Genomic DNA, 21,801 nt, shown 5'->3' with positions numbered 1-21,801 from the left:
ATCAGTCAAAGTTCGAAATTTTTGAGTAAAATTGGTTTTTTTCCGAATTTCTCCAATATCTCTGTGTTCTGATAGCCCACAGAAGAGTTGTAACTTTTATCACGATGTATCGAATTGTTGAAGTGAAAAAGGGAAGACTTATATCAGTCAAATTTCGAAATTTTTGAGTAAAATTTTTTTTGCGAATTTCTTTAATATCTCTGCGTTCTGATAGCCCCGAGAAGAGTTCTAACTTTTATCATTATGGATCAAATCGTTAAAGTGAAAAACGAAAGAGTTATATCAGTCAAAGTTCGAAATTTTTGAGTAAAACTTTTTTTGCGAATTTCTTTAATATCTCTGTGTTCTGATAGCCCACAGAAGAGTTCTAACTTTTATCATGATCGATCGAATCGTTAAAGTGCAAAACGAAATACTTATATCAGTCAAAGTTCCAAATTTTTGAGTAAAATTTTTTTTTCCGAATTTCTCCAATATCTCTGTGCTCTGATAGCCCACAGAAGAGTTGTAACTTTTATCACCATGTATCGAATTTTTAAAGTGAAAAAGGAAAGACTTATATCAGTCAAATTTCGAAATTTTTGAGTAAAATTTTTTTTGCGAATTTCTTTAATATCTCTGTGTTCTGATAGCCCCGAGAAGAGTTCTAACTTTTATCATAATCGATCGAATCGCTAAAGTGCAAGACGAAATAGTTATATCAGTCAAAGTTCGAAATTTTTGAGTAAAATTGGTTTTTTTCCGAATTTCTCCAATATCTCTGTGTTCTGATAGCCCACAGAAGAGTTGTAACTTTTTTCACGATGTATCGAATTGTTGAAGGAAAAAAGGGAAGACTTATATCAGTCAAATTTCGAAATTTTTGAGTAAAATTTTTTTTGCGAATTTCTATAATATCTCTGTGTTCTCATAGCCCAGAGAAGAGTTCTAACTTTTATCATTATTGATCAAATCGTTAAAGTGAAAAACGAAATAGTTATATCAGTCAAAGTTCGAAATTTTTGAGTAAAATTGGTTTTTTTCCGAATTTCTCCAATATCTCTGTGTTCTGATAGCCCACAGAAGAGTTGTAACTTTTATCACGATGTATCGAATTGTTGAAGTGAAAAAGGGAAGACTTATATCAGTCAAATTTCGAAATTTTTGAGTAAAATTTTTTTTGCGAATTTCTTTAATATCTCTGTGTTCTGATAGCCCCGAGAAGAGTTCTAACTTTTATCATTATGGATCAAATCGTTAAAGTGAAAAACGAAAGAGTTATATCAGTCAAAGTTCGAAATTTTTGAGTAAAATTGGTTTTTTTCCGAATTTCTCCAATATCTCTGTGTTCTGATAGCCCACAGAAGAGTTGTAACTTTTATCACGATGTATCGAATTGTTGAAGTGAAAAAGGGAAGACTTATATCAGTCAAATTTCGAAATTTTTGAGTAAAATTTTTTTTGCAAATTTCTTTAATATCTCTGTGTTCTGATAGCCCCGAGAAGAGTTCTAACTTTTATCATTATGGATCAAATCGTTAAAGTGAAAAACGAAAGAGTTATATCCATCAAAGTACAAAATTTTTGTGTAAAACTTATTTGCGAATTTCTTAAATATCTCTGTGTTTTTATAGCCCCCAGAAGAGTTCTAACTTTTATCATAATCGATCGAATCGCTAAAGTGCAAGACGAAATAGTTATATCAGTCAAAGTTCGAAATTTTTGAGTAAAATTGGTTTTTTTCCGAATTTCTCCAATATCTCTGTGTTCTGATAGCCCACAGAAGAGTTGTAACTTTTATCACGATGTATCGAATTGTTGAAGTGAAAAAGGGAAGACTTATATCAGTCAAATTTCGAAATTTTTGAGTAAAATTTTTTTTGCGAATTTCTTTAATATCTCTGTGTTCTGATAGCCCCGAGAAGAGTTCTAACTTTTATCATTATGGATCAAATCGTTAAAGTGAAAAACGAAAGAGTTATATCAGTCAAAGTTCGAAATTTTTGAGTAAAATTGGTTTTTTTCCGAATTTCTCCAATATCTCTGTGTTCTGATAGCCCACAGAAGAGTTGTAACTTTTATCACGATGTATCGAATTGTTGAAGTGAAAAAGGGAAGACTTATATCAGTCAAATTTCGAAATTTTTGAGTAAAATTTTTTTTGCGAATTTCTTTAATATCTCTGTGTTCTGATAGCCCCGAGAAGAGTTCTAACTTTTATCATTATGGATCAAATCGTTAAAGTGAAAAACGAAAGTGTTATATCCATCAAAGTACGAAATTTTTGTGTAAAACTTTTTGCGAATTTCTTAAATATCTTTGTGTTTTTATAGCCCCCAGAAGAGTTCTAACTTTTATCATAATCGATCGAATCGCTAAAGTGCAAGACGAAATAGTTATATCAGGCAAAGTTCGAAATTTTTGAGTAAAATTGGTTTCTTTGCGAATTTCTCCAATATCTCTGTGTTCTGATAGCCCACAGAAGAGTTGTAACTTTTATCACGATGTATCGAATTGTTGAAGTGAAAAAGGGAAGACTTATATCAGTCAAATTTCGAAATTTTTGAGTAAAATTTTTTTTGCGAATTTCTTTAATATCTCTGTGTTCTGATAGCCCCGAGAAGAGTTCTAACTTTTATCATTATTGATCAAATCGTTAAAGTGAAAAACGAAATAGTTATATCAGTCAAAGTTCGAAATTTTTGAGTAAAATTGGTTTTTTTCCGAATTTCTCCAATATCTCTGTGTTCTGATAGCCCACAGAAGAGTTGTAACTTTTATCACGATGTATCGAATTGTTGAAGTGAAAAAGGGAAGACTTATATCAGTCAAATTTCGAAATTTTTGAGTAAAATTTTTTTGCGAATTTCTTTAATATCTCTGTGTTCTGATAGCCCCGAGAAGAGTTCTAACTTTTATCATTATTGATCAAATCGTTAAAGTGAAAAACGAAATAGTTATATCAGTCAAAGTTCGAAATTTTTGAGTAAAATTGGTTTTTTTCCGAATTTCTCCAATATCTCTGTGTTCTGATAGCCCACAGAAGAGTTGTAACTTTTATCACGATGTATCGAATTGTTGAAGTGAAAAAGGGAAGACTTATATCAGTCAAATTTCGAAATTTTTGAGTAAAATTTTTTTTGCGAATTTCTTTAATATCTCTGTGTTCTGATAGCCCCGAGAAGAGTTCTAACTTTTATCATTATTGATCAAATCGTTAAAGTGAAAAACGAAATAGTTATATCAGTCAAAGTTCGAAATTTTTGAGTAAAATTGGTTTTTTTCCGAATTTCTCCAATATCTCTGTGTTCTGATAGCCCACAGAAGAGTTGTAACTTTTATCACGATATATCGAATTGTTGAAGTGAAAAAGGGAAGACTTATATCAGTCAAATTTCGAAATTTTTGAGTAAAATTTTTTTTGCGAATTTCTTTAATATCTCTGTGTTCTGATAGCCCCGAGAAGAGTTCTAACTTTTATCATTATGCATCAAATCGTTAAAGTGAAAAACGAAAGAGTTATATCAGTCAAAGTTCGAAATTTTTGAGTAAAATTGGTTTTTTTCCGAATTTCTCCAATATCTCTGTGTTCTGATAGCCCACAGAAGAGTTGTAACTTTTATCACGATGTATCGAATTGTTGAAGTGAAAAAGGGAAGACTTATATCAGTCAAATTTCGAAATTTTTGAGTAAAATTTTTTTTGCGAATTTCTTTAATATCTCTGTGTTCTGATAGCCCCGAGAAGAGTTCTAACTTTTATCATTATTGATCAAATCGTTAAAGTGAAAAACGAAATAGTTATATCAGTCAAAGTTCGAAATTTTTGAGTAAAATTGGTTTTTTTCCGAATTTCTCCAATATCTCTGTGTTCTGATAGCCCACAGAAGAGTTGTAACTTTTATCACGATGTATCGAATTGTTGAAGTGAAAAAGGGAAGACTTATATCAGTCAAATTTCGAAATTTTTGAGTAAAATTTTTTTTGCGAATTTCTTTAATATCTCTGTGTTCTGATAGCCCCGAGAAGAGTTCTAACTTTTATCATTATTGATCAAATCGTTAAAGTGAAAAACGAAATAGTTATATCAGTCAAAGTTCGAAATTTTTGAGTAAAATTGGTTTTTTTCCGAATTTCTCCAATATCTCTGTGTTCTGATAGCCCACAGAAGAGTTGTAACTTTTATCACGATGTATCGAATTGTTGAAGTGAAAAAGGGAAGACTTATATCAGTCAAATTTCGAAATTTTTGAGTAAAATTTTTTTTGCGAATTTCTTTAATATCTCTGTGTTCTGATAGCCCCGAGAAGAGTTCTAACTTTTATCATTATTGATCAAATCGTTAAAGTGAAAAACGAAATAGTTATATCAGTCAAAGTTCGAAATTTTTGAGTAAAATTGGTTTTTTTCCGAATTTCTCCAATATCTCTGTGTTCTGATAGCCCACAGAAGAGTTGTAACTTTTATCACGATGTATCGAATTGTTGAAGTGAAAAAGGGAAGACTTATATCAGTCAAATTTCGAAATTTTTGAGTAAAATTTTTTTTGCGAATTTCTTTAATATCTCTGTGTTCTGATAGCCCCGAGAAGAGTTCTAACTTTTATCATTATTGATCAAATCGTTAAAGTGAAAAACGAAATAGTTATATCAGTCAAAGTTCGAAATTTTTGAGTAAAATTGTTTTTTTCCGAATTTCTTCAATATCTCTGTGTTCTGATAGCCCACAGAAGAGTTGTAACTTTTATCACGATGTATCGAATTGTTGAAGTGAAAAAGGGAAGACTTATATCAGTCAAATTTCGAAATTTTTGAGTAAAATTTTTTTTGCGAATTTCTTTAATATCTCTGTGTTCTGATAGCCCACAGAAGAGTTGTAACTTTTATCACGATGTATCGAATTGTTGAAGTGAAAAAGGGAAGACTTATATCAGTCAAATTTCGAAATTTTTGAGTAAAATTTTTTTTGCGAATTTCTTTAATATCTCTGTGTTCTGATAGCCCCGAGAAGAGTTCTAACTTTTATCATTATTGATCAAATCGTTAAAGTGAAAAACGAAATAGTTATATCAGTCAAAGTTCGAAATTTTTGAGTAAAATTGGTTTTTTTCCGAATTTCTCCAATATCTCTGTGTTCTGATAGCCCACAGAAGAGTTGTAACTTTTATCACGATGTATCGAATTGTTGAAGTGAAAAAGGGAAGACTTTTATCAGTCAAATTTCGAAATTTTTGAGTAAAATTTTTTTTGCGAATTTCTTTAATATCTCTGTGTTCTGATAGCCCCGAGAAGAGTTCTAACTTTTATCATTATGGATCAAATCGTTAAAGTGAAAAACGAAAGTGTTATATCCATCAAAGTACGAAATTTTTGTGTAAAACTTTTTGCGAATTTCTTAAATATCTTTGTGTTTTTATAGCCCCCAGAAGAGTTCTAACTTTTATCATAATCGATCGAAACGCTAAAGTGCAAGACGAAATAGTTATATCAGGCAAAGTTCGAAATTTTTGAGTAAAATTGGTTTCATTGCGAATTTATCCAATATCTCTGTGTTCTGATAGCCCACAGAAGAGTTGTAACTTTTATCACGATGTATCGAATTGTTGAAGTGAAAAAGGGAAGACTTATATCAGTCAAATTTCGAAATTTTTGAGTAAAATTTTTTTTGCGTATTTCTTTAATATCTCTGTGTTCTGATAGCCCCGAGAAGAGTAATAACTTTTATCATTATTGATCAAATCGTTAAAGTGAAAAACGAAATAGTTATATCAGTCAAAGTTCGAAATTTTTGAGTAAAATTGGTTTTTTTCCGAATTTTTCCAATATCTCTGTGTTCTGATAGGCCACAGAAGAGTTGTAACTTTTATCACGATGTATCGAATTGTTGAAGTGAAAAAGGGAAGACTTATATCAGTCAAATTTCGAAATTTTTTAGTAAAATTTTTTTTGCGAATTTCTTTAATATCTCTGTGTTCTGATAGCCCCGAGAAGAGTTCTAACTTTTATCATTATTGATCAAATCGTTAAAGTGAAAAACGAAATAGTTATATCAGTCATAGTTCGAAATTTTTGAGTAAAATTGGTTTTTTTCCGAATTTCTCCAATATCTCTGTGTTCTGATAGCCCACAGAAGAGTTGTAACTTTTATCACGATGTATCGAATTGTTGAAGTGAAAAAGGGAAGACTTATATCAGTCAAATTTCGAAATTTTTGAGTAAAATTTTTTTTGCGAATTTCTTTAATATCTCTGTGTTCTGATAGCCCCGAGAAGAGTTCTAACTTTTATCATTATTGATCAAATCGTTAAAGTGAAAAACGAAATAGTTATATCAGTCAAAGTTCGAAATTTTTGAGTAAAATTGGTTTTTTTCCGAATTTCTCCAATATCTCTGTGTTCTGATAGCCCACAGAAGAGTTGTAACTTTTATCACGATATATCGAATTGTTGAAGTGAAAAAGGGAAGACTTATATCAGTCAAATTTCGATTTTTTTGAGTAAAATTTTTTTTGCGAATTTCTTTAATATCTCTGTGTTCTGATAGCCCCGAGAAGAGTTCTAACTTTTATCATTATGCATCAAATCGTTAAAGTGAAAAACGAAAGAGTTATATCAGTCAAAGTTCGAAATTTTTGAGTAAAATTGGTTTTTTTCCGAATTTCTCCAATATCTCTGTGTTCTGATAGCCCACAGAAGAGTTGTAACTTTTATCACGATGTATCGAATTGTTGAAGTGAAAAAGGGAAGACTTATATCAGTCAAATTTCGAAATTTTTGAGTAAAATTTTTTTTGCGAATTTCTTTAATATCTCTGTGTTCTGATAGCCCCGAGAAGAGTTCTAACTTTTATCATTATTGATCAAATCGTTAAAGTGAAAAACGAAATAGTTATATCAGTCAAAGTTCGAAATTTTTGAGTAAAATTGGTTTTTTTCCGAATTTCTCCAATATCACTGTGTTCTGATAGCCCACAGAAGAGTTGTAACTTTTATCACGATGTATCGAATTGTTGAAGTGAAAAAGGGAAGACTTATATCAGTCAAATTTCGAAATTTTTGAGTAAAATTTTTTTTGCGAATTTCTTTAATATCTCTGTGTTCTGATTGCCCCGAGAAGAGTTCTAACTTTTATCATTATTGATCAAATCGTTAAAGTGAAAAACGAAATAGTTATATCAGTCAAAGTTCGAAATTTTCGAGTAAAATTGGTTTTTTTCCGAATTTCTCCAATATCTCTGTGTTCTGATAGCCCACAGAAGAGTTGTAACTTTTATCACGATGTATCGAATTGTTGAAGTGAAAAAGGGAAGACTTATATCAGTCAAATTTCGAAATTTTTGAGTAAAATTTTTTTTGCGAATTTCTTTAATATCTCTGTGTTCTGATAGCCCCGAGAAGAGTTCTAACTTTTATCGTTATTGATCAAAAGGTTAAAGTGAAAAACGAAATAGTTATATCAGTCAAAGTTCGAAATTTTTGAGTAAAATTGGTTTTTTTCCGAATTTCTCCAATATCTCTGTGTTCTGATAGCCCACAGAATAGTTGTAACTTTTATCACGATATATCGAATTGTTGAAGTGAAAAAGGGAAGACTTATATCAGTCAAACTTCGAAATTTTTGAGTAAAATTTTTTTTGCGAATTTCTTTAATATCTCTGTGTTCTGATAGCCCCGAGAAGAGTTCTAACTTTTATCATTATTGATCAAATCGTTAAAGTGAAAAACGAAATAGTTATATATGTCAAAGTTCGAAATTTTTGAGTAAAATTAGTTTTTTTCCGAATTTCTCCAATATCTCTGTGTTCTGATAGCCCACAGAAGAGTTGTAACTTTTATCACGATGTATCGAATTGTTGAAGTGAAAAAGGGAAGACTTATATCAGTCACTTTTCGAAATTTTTGAGTAAAATTTTTTTTGCGAAATTCTTTAATATCTCTGTGTTCTGATAGCCCACAGAAGAGTTGTAACTCTTATCACGATGTATCGAATTGTTAAAGTGAAAAAGGGAAGACTTATATCAGTCAAATTTCAAAATTTTTGACTAAAATTTTTTTTGCGAATTTCTTTAATATCTCTGTGTTCTGATAGCCCCGAGAAGAGTTCTAACTTTTATCATTATTAATCAAATCGTTAAAGTGAAAAACGAAATAGTTATATCAGTCAAAGTTCGAAATTTTTGAGTAAAATTGGTTTTTTTCCGAATTTCTCTAATATCTCTGTGTTCTGATAGCCCACAGAAGAGTTGTAACTTTTATCACGATGTATCGAATTGTTGAAGTGAAAAAGGGAAGACTTATATCAGTCAAATTTCGAAATATTTGAGTAAAATTTTTTTTGCGAATTTCTTTAATATCTCTGTGTTCTGATAGCCCCGAGAAGAGTTCTAACTTTTATCATTATTGATCAAATCGTTAAAGTGAAAAACGAAATAGTTATATCCGTCAAAGTTCGAAATTTTTGAGTAAAATTGGTTTTTTTCCGAATTTCTCCAATATCTCTGTGTTCTGATAGCCCACAGAAGAGTTGTAACTTTTATCACGATGTATCGAATTGTTGAAGTGAAAAAGGGAAGACTTATATCAGTCAAATTTCGAAATATTTGAGTAAAATTTTTTTTGCGAATTTCTTTAATATCTCTGTGTTCTGATAGCCCCGAGAAGAGTTCTAACTTTTATCATTATGGATCAAATCGTTAAAGTGAAAAACGAAAGAGTTATATCAGTCAAAGTTCGAAATTTTTGAGTAAAATTGGTTTTTTTCCGAATTTCTCCAATATCTCTGTGTTCTGATAGCCCACAGAAGAGTTGTAACTTTTATCACGATGTATCGAATTGTTGAAGTGAAAAAGGGAAGACTTTTATCAGTCAAATTTCGAAATTTTTGAGTAAAATTTTTTTTGCGAATTTCTTTAATATCTCTGGGTTCTGATAGCCCCGAGAAGAGTTCTAACTTTTATCATAATCGATCGAATCGCTAAAGTGCAAGACGAAATAGTTATATCAGTCAAAGTTCGAAATTTTTGAGTAAAATTGGTTTTTTTCCGAATTTCTCCAATATCTCTGTGTTCTGATAGCCCACAGAAGAGTTGTAACTTTTATCACGATGTATCGAATTGTTGAAGTGAAAAAGGGAAGACTTATATCAGTCAAATTTCGAAATTTTTTAGTAAAATTTTTTTTGCGAATTTTTTAATATCTCTGTGTTCTGATAGCCCCGAGAAGAGTTCTAACTTTTATCATTATTGATCAAATCGTTAAAGTGGAAAACGAAATAGTTATATCAGTCAAAGTTCGAAATTTTTGAGTAAAATTGGTTTTTTTCCGAATTTCTCCAATATCTCTGTGTTCTGATAGCCCACAGAAGAGTTGTAACTTTTATCAAGATGTATCGAATTGTTGAAGTGAAAAAGGGAAGACTTATATCAGTCAAATTTCGAAATATTTGAGTAAAATTTTTTTTGCGAATTTCTTTAATATCTCTGTGTTCTGATAGCCCCGAGAAGAGTTCTAACTTTTATCATTATGGATCAAATCGTTAAAGTGAAAAACGAAAGAGTTATATCAGTCAAAGTTCGAAATTTTTTAGTAAAATTGGTTTTTTTCCGAATTTCTCCAATATCTCTGTGTTCTGATAGCCCACAGAAGAGTTGTAACTTTTATCACGATGTATCGAATTGTTGAAGTGAAAAAGGGAAGACTTACATCAGTCAAATTTCGAAATCTATGAGTAAATTTTTTTTTGCGAATTTCTTTAATATCTCTGTGTTCTGATAGCCCCGAGAAGAGTTCTAACTTTTATCATTATGGATCAAATCGTTAAAGTGAAAAACGAAAGAGTTATATCCATTAAAGTACGAAATTTTTGTGTAAAACTTTTTTGCGAATTTCTTAAATATCTCTGTGTTTTTATAGCCCCCAGAAGAGTTCTAACTTTTATCATAATCGATCGAATCGCTAAAGTGCAAGACGAAATAGTTATATCAGTCAAAGTTCGAAATTTTTGAGTAAAATTTTTTTTTTCCGAATTTCTCCAATATCACTGTGTTCTGATAGCCCACAGAAGAGTTGTAACTTTTATCACGATGTATCGAATTGTTAAAGTGAAAAAGGGAAGACTTATATCAGTCAAATTTCGAAATTTTTGAGTAAAATTTTTTTTGCGAATTTCTTTAATATCTCTGTGTTCTGATAGCCCCGAGAAGAGTTCTAACTTTTATCATAATCGATCGAATCGCTAAAGTGCAAGACGAAATAGTTATATCAGTCAAAGTTCGAAATTTTTGAGTAAAATTGGTTTTTTTCCGAATTTCTCCAATATCTCTGTGTTCTGATAGCCCACAGAAGAGTTGTAACTTTTATCACGATGTATCGAATTGTTGAAGTGAAAAAGGGAAGACTTATATCAGTCAAATTTCGAAATTTTTGAGTAAAATTTTTTTTGCGAATTTCTTTAATATCTCTGTGTTCTGATAGCCCCGAGAAGAGTTCTAACTTTTATCATTATTGATCAAATCGTTAAAGTGAAAAACGAAATAGTTATATCAGTCAAAGTTCGAAATTTTTGAGTAAAATTGGTTTTTTTCCGAATTTCTCCAATATCTCTGTGTTCTGATAGCCCACAGAAGAGTTGTAACTTTTATCACGATGTATCGAATTGTTGATGTGAAAAAGGGAAGACTTATATCAGTCAAATTTCGAAATATTTGAGTAAAATTTTTTTTGCGAATTTCTTTAATATCTCTGTGTTCTGATAGCCCCGAGAAGAGTTCTAACTTTTATCATTATGGATCAAATCGTTAAAGTGAAAAACGAAAGAGTTATATCAGTCAAAGTTCGAAATTTTTTAGTAAAATTGGTTTTTTTCCGAATTTCTCCAATATCTCTGTGTTCTGATAGCCCACAGAAGAGTTGTAACTTTTATCACGATGTATCGAATTGTTGAAGTGAAAAAGGGAAGACTTACATCAGTCAAATTTCGAAATCTATGAGTAAATTTTTTTTTGCGAATTTCTTTAATATCTCTGTGTTCTGATAGCCCCGAGAAGAGTTCTAACTTTTATCATTATGGATCAAATCGTTAAAGTGAAAAACGAAAGAGTTATATCCATTAAAGTACGAAATTTTTGTGTAAAACTTTTTTGCGAATTTCTTAAATATCTCTGTGTTTTTATAGCCCCCAGAAGAGTTCTAACTTTTATCATAATCGATCGAATCGCTAAAGTGCAAGACGAAATAGTTATATCAGTCAAAGTTCGAAATTTTTGAGTAAAATTTTTTTTTTCCGAATTTCTCCAATATCACTGTGTTCTGATAGCCCACAGAAGAGTTGTAACTTTTATCACGATGTATCGAATTGTTAAAGTGAAAAAGGGAAGACTTATATCAGTCAAATTTCGAAATTTTTGAGTAAAATTTTTTTTGCGAATTTCTTTAATATCTCTGTGTTCTGATAGCCCCGAGAAGAGTTCTAACTTTTATCATAATCGATCGAATCGCTAAAGTGCAAGACGAAATAGTTATATCAGTCAAAGTTCGAAATTTTTGAGTAAAATTGGTTTTTTTCCGAATTTCTCCAATATCTCTGTGTTCTGATAGCCCACAGAAGAGTTGTAACTTTTATCACGATGTATCGAATTGTTGAAGTGAAAAAGGGAAGACTTATATCAGTCAAATTTCGAAATTTTTGAGTAAAATTTTTTTTGCGAATTTCTTTAATATCTCTGTGTTCTGATAGCCCCGAGAAGAGTTCTAACTTTTATCATTATTGATCAAATCGTTAAAGTGAAAAACGAAATAGTTATATCAGTCAAAGTTCGAAATTTTTGAGTAAAATTGGTTTTTTTCCGAATTTCTCCAATATCTCTGTGTTCTGATAGCCCACAGAAGAGTTGTAACTTTTATCACGATGTATCGAATTGTTGAAGTGAAAAAGGGAAGACTTATATCAGTCAAATTTCGAAATATTTGAGTAAAATTTTTTTTGCGAATTTCTTTAATATCTCTGTGTTCTGATAGCCCCGAGAAGAGTTCTAACTTTTATCATTATGGATCAAATCATTAAAGTGAAAAACGAAAGAGTTATATCAGTCAAAGTTCGAAATTTTTGAGTAAAATTGGTTTTTTTCCGAATTTCTCCAATATCTCTGTGTTCTGATAGCCCACAGAAGAGTTGTAACTTTTATCACGATGTATCGAATTGTTGAAGTGAAAAAGGGAAGACTTACGTCAGTCAAATTTCGAAATCTTTGAGTAAAATTTTTTTTGCGAATTTCTTTAATATCTCTGTGTTCTGATAGCCCCGAGAAGAGTTCTAACTTTTATCATTATGGATCAAATCGTTAAAGTGAAAAACGAAAGAGTTATATCCATCAAAGTACGAACTTTTTGTGTAAAACTTTTTTGCGAATTTCTTAAATATTTCTGTTTTTTTATAGCCCCCAGAAAAGTTCTAACTTTTATCATAATCGATCGAATCGCTAAAGTGCAAGACGAAATAGTTATGTCAGTCAAAGTTCGAAATTGTTGAGTAAAATTGGTTTTTTTTCGAATTTCTCCAATATCTCTGTGTTCTGATAGCCCACAGAAGAGTTGTAACTTTTATCACGATGTATCGAATTATTGAAGTGAAAAACGGAAGTCTTATATCAGTCAAATTTCGAAATTTTTGAGTAAACTTTTTTTTGCGAATTTCTTTAATATCTCTGTGTTCTGATAGCCCCGAGAAGAGTTCTAACTTTTATCATTATGGATCAAATTTTTAAAGTGAAAAACGAAAGAGTTATATCAATCAAAGTACGAAATTTTGAGTAAAACTTTTTTGCGAATTTCTCAAATATCTCTGTGTTTTTATAGCCCCCAGAAGAGTTCTAACTTTTATCATAATCGATCGAATCGCTAAAGTGCAAGACGAAATAGTTATATCAGTCAAAGTTCGAAATTTTTGAGTAAAATTGGTTTTTTTCCGAATTTCTCCAATATCTCTGTGTTCTGATAGCCCACAGAAGAGTTGTAACTTTTATTATATAAGAGACGTCTGATCTTAGACTTATCTCCATGGAGCTGGTCTCCCCCCCCCACCCCCCACCACGGAGGTGCGAGAGCAACGCCGCCGCACCCGGGCTAGGAATCGATGGGTTCTGAGGAAACTCGACCTAGAAGCCCTCGAGGTCAGCCTCCTCGCCTCCACTTTGCCGGAGGGAGGAGCTGACCTCGGAGCCGTGGAGGAGGCGGAGCGCCTCTGTGAGATTATGCCGCGTGCCTGCGACGCCTCCATGCCCCGCAGCAGACCTATGGCGCGCCGCGCCGCCTACTGGTGGTCCGCGGAGCTCGCCGAACTAAGGCGAGCTACCGTGGCCGCCAGGCGGGCGCACACGCGCGCCAAGCGACGGGGCATGGAGGAAGCGTTGACAAACGCCACGGCGGTCCTCAGGGATGCCAGAAAGGCCCTGAGGACCGCCATAGCTCGGGCGAAGGCCGCGGCCTGGGAGGATATGATCTCCGAGCTGGATCGCGACCCATGGGGCAGGCCATACTGTATAGTGATGAAAAGGCTTCGCCCATGTGCGCCTCCAGTCTCGGTGGACCCCCAGTTCCTCCAAAGGGTGGTAAACACACTGTTCCCCACCCGGGGGAGGGATATCCCGGAAAAGTCTGGTCCTCCCCCAGGATGGTCGGAGGAACTGGAGGTGTCCAGGCACGAAATGGTCGCGGCCTTCGCCCGAATAACTGGCAAAAAAGCGAAGGCGCCCGGGCCGGATGGCATCTATGCCAAAATCTGGGCCCGAGCATCGCCTATCGTAGGGAAGGCACTTCGTGCCACGTACACGAAGTGCCTCCGGGAAGGTACCTTCCCCAGGAGGTGGAAGAGGGCCCGGCTTGTCCTCCTTAAAAAGGAGGGCAAGCCCGCGGAGAGTCCCTCCGCGTACAGGCCCCTCTGTATGCTGGATGATGCGGGTAAGATCTTCGAGCGAATAATCGCTAACCGCATCATCCGGCATATGGCCCGGAATGGTCCTGAACTGTCCCCCAAACAATACGGGTTCCGAGAGGCGCGATCGACAATTGACGCGATACGTCAGGTTCGGTCCCTCTCGGAATCCCTAACGGGGGACGGGATGGTGGCGTTGGATATCGCCAACGCCTTTAATAGTCTCCCCTGGGGCGAGGTGATGGCGGCGCTGAGCGAGTACTTTCGCCTGCCGCCCTACCTCGTCGCCATCGTTCAGGACTATTTCCGGGATAGGGAGCTGGAGTTCCGCGACGAAGACGGACTCCAGCAGCGGAGGGACGTGTCATGTGGCGTTCCACAGGGGTCCGTGTTGGGCCCCCTGCTATGGAACGCCGCATACGACAAAGTGCTCCGCACGGCCCTCCCCCCCCCGCTGCTACGTCGTCGGTTACGCTGACGACACGTTCATAGTGGCGGGGGGGACCTCCTGGGGAGGAGCAGTCGCCAATGGCGACTGGGCAGTGGCCTGTGTCGTCGGTGCCATAAAAGGCCTGGGCCTGAGGGTGGCCCCGGAGAAGACGGAAGCCATATTCTTTCACGATGGCTCCTCCGGGGTACCGCTCCAGGCCTTCGTCCTGGTGGACAACACCCGTGTTCAGGTGGGTGCAACCCTGAAGTACCTTGGGTTGCACCTGGACGGTCGCTGGGCCTTCGCTGATCACTTTGACCAGCTGGCCCAGCGGTTGGGCAGGAGATTGAACGCCCTCAATGGGTTGATGCCCAACCTCCGGGGTCCGAGGGTGGGTGCTAGACGCGCGTACGCCCTCGCGATCATGTCCGGGGCTCTGTACGGAGCCCCGGTGTGGTCCCGCGAGGCGCAGGCCAGCCGCCGCATCAAGAAGGTGTTGCACGATGTGCAGCGGCGGCTGGCGCGAAGGATAACGCGCGCGTTTCGCACCGCTCCCAACGCGGCAATCATGGCCCTGGCGGGACTCCCCCCGGCGGAGTACACGGCCGATGCCCTGGCGTGGACCTAGGCCAGTGCAAAAGCCATCCGCCTTGAGGGGGGGATAGTCACCCCCAGGGCCGCCGCGTTGCTACGAGAGAGGGCCCGTCGGCGGGTGATGAGGTCATGGAAGAGGAACCTCATCGACAATCCGCCGGCGGCCGGATCTCGGATCTTGGATGCCGTCCTACCTCACCTGGACGAATGGGTGGGCCGCCCGTTTGGCGGCTTGTCCTACAGGACGACACAGGTGCTCACCGGGCATGGCTGCTTCGGTGAGTACCTGTGCAGGATAAGGAAGGAGCCGACGACACAGTGCCACCACTGTGGCGCCGCCTGGGACTCCGCGCGGCACACGCTGGAAGAGTGTCCAGCGTGGGAAGAGCTGCTCGGAGTCTTGAGGGCCGAAGTGGGAGATGACCTCTCCCTGCCGGCCATCATTATTCAGATGGTTGGCAGGGAGAGCGCTTGGAAGGCGGTCTCCTCCTACTGCGAGCGAGTCATGCTGCAGAAGGAGGAGGCCGAAAATGTGCGGGAGCGTCAGCCGGGGGGTCGTATGCCCCCAGGCGCCGCGAGGAACAGAAGGGATGGCGGAGACGGGGGTCACGTTTCGTCTCGGCCCCCGCCCCGACCGCCCCGACCAAGAAGAAGCGGCCCCCGGCCCCGGAGTTCCACCGGTCGGCGGCGGGGCAGAAGAGCCGTGGCGGTCGCCCCCTCGCTCCCCACTATTGCGGAGGAGAGGGACGACGGCGACCGCCACCGAAATGATGAAATGGAGCGACCCTTCTCCCCTGCGGCTGCCGGCCCAGCTTACGGGACGCGCGGCCGTGGGAGGAGGGCCCCTCCCCATGTAAGTGAGCCCGGCGAGGCAGACCTGACTTAACGGTCCGGGGGAGCGATCGCGCGTCACAATGCGCCATCGCTCCCCCTCTAGCGCCTCGCCGGGGTGCTGGTGGGGGGAGGGGAAGGAACTCCTTCCTACCTCCTCACCCCCCAACACGGAGAAGAGTATGCCGCCGCGCCGGACTAGTCCGGCGCGTAGGGGCCCGGGACATCCGGCCGGGGGGCCGGACTCCCGGGCTTTACCCCCGTAAACATCAAAAGGGGAAGAGGTGGGGGAGGGCTGGTGTCCCTCTCCCCCGACCTGAGGCCGGCTTGGCCTCACGGCCCTGCCGGGGGACCCGCACCAGGTGCCCCCGGCGTGCTGAGTCGGCCTCGGCCGACCGGTCCGGGGGGCTCCGGAAGCATGCTGTACGCGTTCCCGGAGTCCCCCCCAGTCAAGGACCTGAGCTGGACACCCGGAGAGGTTTTAGTGGGTATGTCCTCGCCGACACGTTGTCGGCGGGGAAGAGCCCCACATAACCGCCAGGCCTCCCCCGGGGCCTGGGGTATGCGGTAACGCATTTCCTCTCCGTTAACAAAAAAAAAAAAAAAGGCTATCAGAACACAGAAATATTGGAGAAATTCGCAAAAAAAATTTTTTCTCAAAAATTTTGGTCTGATATATGTCTTTCGTTTTTTACTTTAGCGATTCCATCCATCATGAAAAAAGTTAATACTCTTCTGGGAACTATCAGAACACAGAGATATTGGAAAAAGTCGCAAAAAAAATTTTACTCAAATATTTAGAACTCTGACTGATATAAGTCTTTCGTTTTTCACTTTAGCGATTCGATCCATCAGGATAAAAGTTAGAACACTTCTGGCGGCTATAAGAACACAGAAATATTGGAGAAATTCGCAAAAAAAATTTCACTCAATAATTTCGAACTCTGACTGATATAAGTCTTTCGTTTTTCACTTTAGCGATTCGATCCATCTTGATAAAAGTTAGAACACTACTGGCGGCTATCAGAACACAGAAATATTGGAGAAATTCGCAAAACAAAATTTTTCTCAAAAATTTTGGTCTGATATAAGTCTTTCGTTTTTCACTTTAGCAATTCGATCCATCATGATAAAAGTTAGAACACTTCTGCCGGCTATCAGAACACAGAAATATTGGAGAAATTCGCAAAAAAAATTTTTCTCAAAAATTTTGGTCTGATATATGTCTTTCGTTTTTCACTTTAGCGATTCGATCCATCATGAAAAAAGTTAATACTCTTCTGGGAGCTATCAGAACACAGAGATATTGGAGAAAGTCGCAAAAAAAATTTTACTCAAATATTTAGAACTTTGACTGATATAAGTCTTTCGTTTTTCACTTTAGCGATTCGATCCATCAGGATAAAAGTTAGAACACTTCTGGCGGCTATAAGAACACAGAAATATTGGAGAAATTCGCAAAAAAGTTTCACTCAATAATTTCGAACTCTGACTGATATAAGTCTTTCGTTTTTCACTTTAGCGATTCGATCCATCATGAAAAAAGTTAATACTCTTCTGGGAGCTATCAGAACACAGAGATATTGGAGAAAGTCGCAAAAAAAATTTTACTCAAATATTTAGAACTTTGACTGATATAAGTCTTTCGTTTTTCACTTTAGCGATTCGATCCATCAGGATAAAAGTTAGAACACTTCTGGCGGCTATAAGAACACAGAAATATTGGAGAAATTCGCAAAAAAAATTTCACTCAATAATTTCGAACTCTGACTGATATAAGTCTTTCGTTTTTCACTTTAGCGATTCGATCCATCATGATAAAAGTTAGAACACTTCTGGCGGCTATCAGAACACAGAAATATTGGAGAAATTCGCAAAAAAAATTTTTCTCAAAAATTTTGGTCTGATATATGTCTTTCGTTTTTCTCTTTAGCGATTCGATCCATCATGAAAAAAGTTAATACTCTTCTGGGAGCTATCAGAACACAGAGATATTGGAGAAAGTCGCAAAAAAAATTTTACTCAAATATTTAGAACTCTGACTGATATAAGTCTTTCGTTTTTCACTTTAGCGATTCGATCCATCATGATAACAGTTAGAACACTTCTGGCGGCTATCAGAACACAGAAATATTGGAGAAATTCGCAAAAAAAATTTTTCTCAAAAATTTTGGTCTGACATAAGTCTTTCGTTTTTCACTTTAGCGATTCGATCCATCAGGATAAAAGTTAGAACACTTCTGGCGGCTATAAGAACACAGAAATATTGGAGAAATTCGCAAAAAAGTTTCACTCAATAATTTCGAACTCTGACTGATATAAGTCTTTCGTTTTTCACTTTAGCGATTCGATCCATCATGATAAAAGTTAGAACACTTCTGGCGGCTATCAGAACACAGAAATATTGGAGAAATTCGCACAAAAAGATTTTTCTCAAAAATTTTGGTCGGATATATGTCTTTCGTTTTTCACTTTAGCGATTCGATCCATCATGATTAAAGTTAGAACACTTCTGCCGGCTATCAGAACACGGAAATATTGGAGAAATTCGCAAAAAAAATTTTTCTCAAAAATTTTGGTCTGATATATGTCTTTCGTTTTTCACTTTAGCGATTCGATCCATCAGGATAAAAGTTAGAACACTTCTGGCGGCTATAAGAACACAGAAATATTGGAGAAATTCGCAAAAAAAATTTTTCTCAAAAATTTTGGTCTGATATATGTCTTTCGTTTTTCACTTTAGCGATTCGATCCATCATGAAAAAAGTTAATACTCTTCTGGGAGCTATCAGAACACAGAGATATTGGAGAAAGTCGCAAAAGAAGTTTTACTCAAAAATTTCGAAATTTGACTGATATAAGTCTTCCCTTTTTCACTTCAACAATTCGATACATCGTGATAAAAGTTAGAACTCTTCTGTGGGCTATCAGAACACAGAAATATTGGAGAAATTCGCAAAAATATTTCCATCCCATTGCCATCCCATTTCCATCATTTCCACAATTGCCATCGATTAATATCGAGAAGAATTTGATTAAAATCTGTTACTTTACTGATTAACACTTTAATACTTTATATCGTATATTATTATATAATTCTTTATTAATTTTTTTTGTAAAGTTTTGATTAATCTTTACGTGATATTTCGTAAAAACTATTGAAAGTTTATATTAAAATCAGATCAATAATCTTCACGTTTGTAAGTTAGAGAATAAAAATAATACTCAAGTATCCATATATTTAATTGATATTTATTACATTATTATTATTATTATTTATTGTGCCATATTAATCGCGCGTATTGTCATTTGTAAATCATGCGTATGCATGTATATGCCATTGTAGCATAATAAAAAAGAGTGGGGGCTTTCTAGTCTCTCTACGTCCCTGCGCAGAAATTATCCGAAATCCTCTTTCTGAATTTTACGGCCTGAACGTAGCACGGAAAACGTTTTGTGGCGAGATGGGAGTGAAGAGGAGGGTATTCATAGAGATAACATCGCCGCTTGCTCATGTCTATCACCGCGATGCTTTCTCTCTCTAACTGAAGGCCTAAACTATTAAAGGACAATCACGTTAAAAGAGAAAGAGAGAAAGAGAGAAAGAGTGAGAGAGAGAGAGAGTTTCGTCAAGATTTAAAAAAATTAAAAAAACTAATTTTTTCAAAAGCATAATTTGAAGACATTTAAATAATAAAGAATTATGTAAAAATAAAAAAATGGTATATTTATTCGTAGAAAGACATTTATTTCTTCTTCATCATATGATGCGATGTTAATTACAATTATTTTTTAAGTATGCGTAAAATGAATGTTTCTTTATTAAAGAACCAAATTCTCTCTGTTACTATTAAACATCTTTTTTAAGTAAAAATATGATTGTGCAAAATATGGGCATAAACGTATTGATATGTATTAATATTAATGTTAATGTAAATAATTCAGACTATAATAAATAAAAAATTACGCGAAAGTAGACGTAATGAATCATTTGTGCACATTCTCGACCCCTGTTCTGGATGCAACATACGCGATACGCGTTAGATTTTATTTGCAGCAAAATGGATGTTCGATGATTTCTCGAGAGATAGATGTGGGTTGTTGTCCGTGCTAACATCCACACTGTTTTTAACGGCGGGTTGCAAAATGGATGTGACACGTAGTTCCCATTCTGTCCAGAATAGATGTGCGTCACTAGTGTACGGGAGTTTCGAAGCGTTATAGGAAAAAGGCCGCCGTGGCCGCTCTCAGGTTCCTCTCTGCAACGGGCTTTGCGTTATGAGATGGAACCGATGGAGCCAATGGAGATACAAGTCTCGCACATGCGCAATGGCTTGAATTCTAGCAGACGCTACTTAAGCCAGTATCACTGAAAAAAAATTAAAATTGGACTACAATTTAACCAATCAAATAGCGTTTTCGACTAAAGTGGGTTTTAACGCAGTTCGTCGCCATTTGCTGGAATCGTCCAATTAGAATAGACGATTATCCGTTCCACTTGAACGATTCCGGCAAATGGTGATTAACCTGGATTAAAATTAAGGTTTGTTCGAGTTGCTTAAAATCCCCAAAAATTTTTGCACTCGAGATGAGATAAATATATATTCGATCGTAAGAAAGAGAGAGACGACAAAGAAATTAATTCAAAAAGGGCAGCCACACTAACAGGCCTTTAATTGCAATCGAAAATACTAAGGTCCGAATTTATAGACGTTTCTCAAATCTTAGATCTCAGATTTCAAATCTTTGTCTTGCTTATTACGTTACCATACGTAAAACAAAGACAGATTTGAGATCTGAGTTTTGAGAAACGTCTATGAATTCGGACCTAAAAGTAAAGGACCGATTTCACAAACCCTTATAAATTTAATAGCGTTTTTGACTGCTGTAGGTTTTAATCCAGGTTCGACGCCATTTGCCGAAATTGTCCAATTAAAACGTCAGCAATCTGTTTTAATTGGACGATTCTGGCAAATGGCGTCAAACTTGGGTTAAAATCTGCTGCAGTTGAAAACGCTTAATAGTCCATAGGTTTGTTCGCGTTACTTAAAGGTTGGTTTATGCAGGCAATAACCGTTAATTAATGCCGGAACCAATAAAAAATTAGCCAATCATAATCAACTTATAGAAGAATAGTCAGTTATGATTGGTCAATTTCTTACTGATTCCGGCACAAGTTAGTGGTTATTGCCTGCATAAACCAACCTTAATAGCATTTTTTATTGGGAAAACTAGTGAGCATTGAGTTGCACTCACCGCAGGTAATTGCGCGTTTCCGTTGGCAACATGAAATAGGATAAGGAGACCAAACTTTGGGTAGCAAAAGTCAAGGTCCGTGGATTGGCGTTGGAGGGGAAGGAAGGTCGTTGCATAGCCGCCATTTTCGAGACAGCGAGTCAGTGTTAGTGTATGTACGTAGATAGTAAGGTACTACAGCTATTAGTTGTGTGAGTGAGCGAGTGTGCAGTAAAAGTATGGCCGCCGCCATTTTCGTTCCACATCGTTGAAGTGGATGCAACGACCTTCCTTCCCCTCCAACGCCAATCCACGGACCTTGGCAAAAGTGAACCCAAATTTTGTTGTAAAATGAGTTAGGTATTTGGTCACTCGCGTCGCATGATTGTTAGTACTACTGTTTCTATTGGTTAACAGTCGTTAGAACCCGTGGTGAAAGTATCCATCACGCTTAGAACCAATAGAAATGGTAGTATTAACGATCATGCGACGCGAGTGACCAAATACTGAACTCATTTTTACGATGGAATTCGGGTCCACTTTTGCTACTCTCCGAGCATAAAGTTTGGTCTCCTTATCCTACTTCATGGTTGGCACCGTCATCGCGCGAATTGAAACGCCCAATTGCCAACGGCAAGTGTACATACACTTAAAATTGACCAATCGCATTGCCTGCTGTGTAAAATAACAAATGCAATTGGTCAATTTTAATAGACTAACCTTTCGGTTAGCTCTAACCGAGATTGATGAAAGAGGTCTTCAATGCCCTTTAGTTTTCCCAATAAAAAACGCTATAAAAATTTTAAAAT

The sequence above is a fragment of the Solenopsis invicta genome, chromosome 3 (genome assembly GCF_016802725.1).
Source record: "Solenopsis invicta isolate M01_SB chromosome 3, UNIL_Sinv_3.0, whole genome shotgun sequence".
NCBI lineage: Eukaryota > Metazoa > Arthropoda > Insecta > Hymenoptera > Formicidae > Solenopsis > Solenopsis invicta.
This window is presented reverse-complemented; position numbering follows the sequence as displayed.